A 6,000-nucleotide genomic window follows, 5' to 3' on the forward strand; every position below is an offset into this window, starting at 1 on the left:
CTGTAAGCTGCCTTTCAAACCAGTTTCTGACAGGCCTGGGGATGGAATGTTCTAGAACAGGAAGGAGAACACTCTGGCCAACAGATGCCCTGGGTTCCCTTCGGGCTGGGGTGTGTCCACTGTTCCCAGCTCCCTGGACCCGGGAAGCCCTTACAGACTTCCAGTCAGTGCTCCCTACTCGGTACCTCCAGCCACTCAAGGGAACCCAGTTCTGTTCTGAGCAATCTTCTAGAGTCCAGTGCCCTCCAATCCCCTGCCTTGGTTCTCAGTCCTGAGAGGTGGGGGGGAGGGGGTCCAGCTCCTCCCACCCCAGATGTACTCTCCAGCCCTTCAAAGTGGTCCACGCCCAGGCGGCTCCCATCCAAGGCCCAGTTCCGCCCCCCCCTCTGGCTGCGGAATCTCAGGCAAGGCATTGCCCCTTTCTGAACCTAATGACCTTCTACTTCTACAAAAAAAAAAAAATGGGATGATGTGGTTTCTCCATCCCTTGGGGTCCTCTCCCTGGACGCCAACAGGAACCACGACTGTACCCCCAACAGTCCAGACAATGAGTTTCGAGACCAGTGAGCTTCACCCTTTGGGCAACAGCACAAGCTTCATTTTCAACCATCCCACGTGGAGTCTTTCTGGTGCTCACATGCTCAGAGGTCAAAATCAACAGTGCAGGGGTGAGGTGCTTTCCTGGCACGCACCAGGCCCAGGTTCGGTCCCTGGCACCACCTGGTCCCCCAAGCACTGCCGATCGCATCCCTGGAGGCTCCTGAGAATTGTCGGGGTAAGGTCTGGAGGCCCCCTACCACGGCAGGAAGGGACCTGGATACCCCCAGAACTGCAGGGCCTCAGTGGTATCCTCAGTTTTCACACTAAACCCTCTGTCTGGTCTGCTAAGACTCTCCAGAAACATCCCAGGTTTCCTGAGCACCCCTGCCGAGGCTCTTCCCGCTCCCCACCCCATCTCCAAAAAAGAAGAAAGAAAAAAAGCGAACATTTTAATTTTTCTGGGTAATTTTTTGTTTCTGTTTCTGTGTTTTAGTTCCTGGGTCCACCCTGTGGTGCTCAGGGCTTATTCCCAACTCTGTACTCCAAGATAGCTCTTGGAGGTACTCAGGGGACCACACAGGGTGCCGCTTGCAAGGCAAACACCTTATCCCCTGATCTCTCCATCCCCTCGAATCAGAATTCAAATTAACCTCAACTCTCCCGATCCCTGGGGGTACCCCTGTCCCCAACCCACCCTCTTGTCTTCTTTCTCTCTGTAAGAGATGCTGTGCATCCCACAATTTAGCGTTCCTCCCCGCAAGAAGCCAATCTGGGGTGACAGAGCAGAGGCAGGTTCATCCCCAGGCCAGAAACATCTAGAAAAACAATCCCCGCCCATCTCTGGGCTGTCAGGGCCCCTCTGTCTTTTCCTGGCCCACCCACGCCCCAGCAGCCTGGGCTTCCTCTATGCTCGGCACTGACCTTCCCTCTTCCGGTGGTCTCCTCTCCCACCCAGCTTGGTGAGTGACCCCCACCTACCCTTTCCATGGGTCTACTTCCTATGCAGGCACCATGGAGCCCCCCACGCGACCCCAGCGGGCAGCGGGAAGTCCTGACAGCGAGTGTCTCACGTCTTCCTTGGAGGTGAGAAGAGGTGGACAGTGGGCTGAGACATCATCTGCCCATGGCGGGGTGGGGGGGGGCGGGGACATTCTGGGGAGGAAAGAGTGAAACCATGCCCGCTGAAGTCTGCAGGACAGGGGCAGGGGCTGGAGGGGAAGAAGCAGGGGTGGACACCAGGTCAGAGGAGAGGCTGAACAGCTGGCAGGGCACACCGGGGCCACTTAGCAAACAAACTGGGCCCTCTGAGACCACCTGGCGGCATGGAGAGAGGCCCTCTCCAGCCCGCATCCCTCCTGGTCCCCGCGACAAGGCAATGAGACATGATGGTCCAACGGCCCAGGTCCGGCTGGAAATCCAAGGGCCAAGAGGCGCCTCCTCCGGGATGGACTCCCGCTTCCGTGTGCCTGGCAGTAGTAAGCACTGCCAGCGGGCTCTGCCCTGGCAGGAGCTGCATCGTCACTGAGGCCAGACCTAGAAGCAAGATGGCATTCAGGATGCAACATCGGGGCTGGGGCTGTGACTTAGCAGCAGGGAACTAGCCTTGCATGTGTGGGGCCCTGGGTTCAAGTTCCTGTGTCACAGTTACTGCACAGAGCGAGAGTAAGATAGGGGGAGAGAGGGGGAGAGAAGGAGAGAGGGAGAGAGAGAGAGAGAGGGGGGGGGGGGGAGAGAGATCTCAGCGCCAACTCTATAATTGATGCCTGGTGCCACCCTGGTCCAGGTGCCCCCTGGTCCAGCTCCCAATCTTCCAGAGGAGTAAACTGAGGCTGAGGACGGGTCAGCAAGGCCATGCCTCTCACCAAGAGGAGCCGGGTTCCCCACTGTGCCCGACTGCAGCTCCTCCAGGGCCAGGGAAGCGAGGCCTGGAGGTGCGGGCCCTGGAGCACAATACACAGCACTGGGTGGGGCACAGAGCCCCCCTGCTCAGCCCCCTTGGCACCGTCTGCCAGGAGAAGGGACTTGAGCAGTGCTTTAGGCTTGAGCCTGGAAGCAGGGGAGGGGAAGCGCCTCAGGGCAAGAGAGCCCTGGGGGTGGTACCCGCAGGGCCGAGCAGGCCCCAGTCACAGAGGGAGACCGCCAGGGCCCACCAGTTCCCGCAGTGCGGCCTGCCCCTAGATGGATCCCAGTTGCTTCCTGGAGGACTGTGGGTGCTCACGACTGCCAAGCACACAGTTACATGCAGTGCCAAGTGAGGTCTGTCTGACTCTCTGTCTCTGTCTCTCTGTCTGTCTCTGTCTCTGTCTCTGTCTCTGTCTCTCTCTCTCTCTCAGAGCAAAGACTTTGTGTAAGGAGGTGGGGGAAGGGGGATTCCCGGGGAGGGGGCATCCTATGGGTGACGGTGGGGGGTGTCTTCCCATGGTGTAAAGGAGAGTCCCTCAGCTCCAAGAGGAAAAAGGACAAATGTGTTTGCTCCGCAGAGCCCAGCTGCCCCATGTCCGGGGAACAAGCCTTTCCCTGCTCTTGGTTCCCGGCGGAGAGGGTGCTTCAGGCCACCCAGGGCTCCCTGTGCTGAGTCACCCGCCGTGTGAGCGAGAAGCCAAAGCACTCCTTCCGGGAGGTAGGAAGAGTTTGATCCGAGGGATTGATTAAGCCTTCACAGCAGCGGCGGCTGGGTATGGGGGGCTCCCGATTGAAGCATTTCCACCCCCCTGGCTGTGCCAGATCTGCCTCCCGTCCACAGGGCAAATTCGCATGGGGGACACCCAAAACCAACCTGGGGCGGGGGGAGTTTCTCTAAGAGTTTGGGGGAGGAAGAGAAGAGCGTGTTAAATCTCTGTGGCCGTGTCTGAGGGGGGCCGAGCCCCCTTCCTCACCTCTGTCCCACCTTTAACCGGCCATCTCCACCCCCCCAAGGGCGGCCCCTCTGGGGAGCCCCAAGGCCAGGAGTCACTAGCAATCTGGAGGGCAAGTCTCAGGGGCAACTCTGACATGTCAGTCAGGCCGGATCCTAGGGCACCAGCCCGTGCTCCATGCACATCCCTAAGGCAGGACCAGCAGGGTACCCACTGCTCAGAAGAGCAGGATGGGGGACCTGAGCCCCAACAGTCAGAGGAGCCTAATGGTGTTCCCCACCAGCGCACCCACCCACGGAGCGTCGAGAACTTCCCATGGGTGCTTTCTTTCCTTCCCCCCCCCCCTTGGTTCTTGGGCCACACCTGGCAACACTCAGGGCTCACTCCTGGCTCTGCACCTGGGGGTCACTGCTTAGAGGCTTGGGAGGCCATATGGGGTACAAGGACTAGAGCCCAGGTAGGCTGCGTGAAAGAGAAGCGTCCTGTCCGCTGGCCTATCTCTCCAGCCCCTGCTCTAGTGCTCCTAAAAGGCCACTCTGGTCCCCAACCGCCTGAGTATCCTGTTGGTGGTGGAAGCATCACCACTGGGAAGGCCCAAGGCCCTCCCCAAGAGGAATCTGAAACAGCCTTTCTCTACCTGTGAGTTGGAACCGGCCCTGTAAATGGTCCAGGGGCAGGAAGTTACAACTAAGGCAGCAGCAGACCAGCAGGTTTCACCCTCTCTACATTTGTGAACCATCACTAGGTCGTGGACCAGTGGCTGAAGACTCGGTAATGGTCTTGCTTTGGATTGGTTGGCGTGTTGGGCCACACCCAGCGACACTCTGGGCTTCCTCCTGGCTCTACACTCAGGGTTCACTCCTGGTGGGTTATGGGGACCCTGTGGGGTGTGGGGGGATCGAACCTGGGTTAACCGCATGCAAGGCCAGTGCCCTACTTGCTGTACCATCACCCCTGGTCTAAATCTCTCATCAGCTAAGGATGAACTGCAGATGTGGGAAGTTTAGATTTTTGATTTTGTTTAAAAAATGTTTTATAATGATTGACTTAATAATTTAACTATATATGTATGTGTATATATTGGGGGGCTCTCAAACAGTGCTCACAAGCTCCAGGGGCCTTCCCAGAAATATTCACAACAGGGCAATCACGATCACGATCATCCTGTTGTTCGTCGATTGCCTCGAGCAGGCACCAGTAACATCTCCTTCCCCCTAGCCCTGAGATTTTAATAAGTGCATATTCAAGGCTCTTTCAGGGTTAGGAGAATGAGACTTATCGTTGTTACTGGTATTTTGCATACAGGGTACACCACGGGGAGTTTGCCAGACTCTGCCGTGTGGGCAGGATACATTCGGTAGCTTGCCAGGTTGTCCAAAGTAAAAATGAGATAATAAGATGTTGTACGGCCACATTCGCTTCCGGGAGCTGGGTTTTACAGTCTCTGGGTCTTGGCCATTGATGGGATTACATGGCGGGGGCGGGGTGGAGTTGGGGGGGGGCAGTTGGTGGGTGTGACCCCTGCCTACTGGAAGATGAAGGATCTGGGTGGAGGATGCTCAGCCCCGATCTGAGCAGGCTTGGAGATCTCAGCCCCGGGACCCACATACCTTTGTTCCTCTGCCGGTACCTTCATGCGTGTGGAGAGTGGTCTCAGCATGTGAGGCCCCAGGATGCTCTGCTACTGCAGCCCTGTAATGCCTGGGGTTTCGAGACGGCAGTACCCAGACTACCTGGCAGTGCTTGGGTGTCTCCAGGGCTATACCCAGCAATGCCTAAAGGCCTCTGAGGCTGTACCCAGCAAAGCGCAGGATACTGGGGATTATACTGGGGCCGGCTGCAGGCAAGGTACATGGCTTTAACCGCTCAACTATCTCCCAGCCCTGTTTGACTTTTCACTTTTAATCATTCCTATTGAGAGCACATGATTTATTATAGTATACAGGGGGGTAGGAACACAGTGGCACTGCACCCCCACCTCGAGTTCCCAGACAACCCCCCAGGTCCCTCCTTGTACCCTACCCCCTTAGCAGACCCTTGTGCATAGGCAGAATCACCAAGTCTGTGTTCACTGGCCACTGGCCATTCCCGGCTTTGTTTCTTGAAGTTCCACATGTGCGTGATCACCGGCTCCCTCTGACCAGATTCCCGTAGCAGGACCCCCATTCAGTTTTATCCAGGTTGCAGCAAACAGCAAGATTTCCCCTTTCCTTCTAGCTGAATCGTGTTTCTGCTTCTCTGTCCGCTTAGCTGGGGTTGGGCACTGGGCTGTGCCCAGAGCGTGTCTACTATAAACAGCGCCGCCATGGATATGGGGCCTAAATATCCTTTTGAATGAATGTCTTTGAATTCTCAGCCTAAGTGCCAAGGTGTGGAATCCCTGGGCCACGTGGAATCCCTATTTTTCCCATTTCTGAGATTTCTCGACACTGCTGGGAACTTGGCACCCCAGAATCATCCAGGACGAAGACAAACAGGACGGGGATGATGTGTCATCCGGGGGCAGGTGAGAAACTGGCCTTCGGGAAAGAGTAGAAGACCACGAGGAAAGAGAGCAAGAGTGAAGGACAGAAGTGACGTGTATGCAGGTGACACAGCTTCTGCT

This window comes from Sorex fumeus, unplaced genomic scaffold, assembly GCF_029834395.1.
Source record: "Sorex fumeus unplaced genomic scaffold, SorFum_2.1 ptg000128l, whole genome shotgun sequence".
NCBI lineage: Eukaryota > Metazoa > Chordata > Mammalia > Eulipotyphla > Soricidae > Sorex > Sorex fumeus.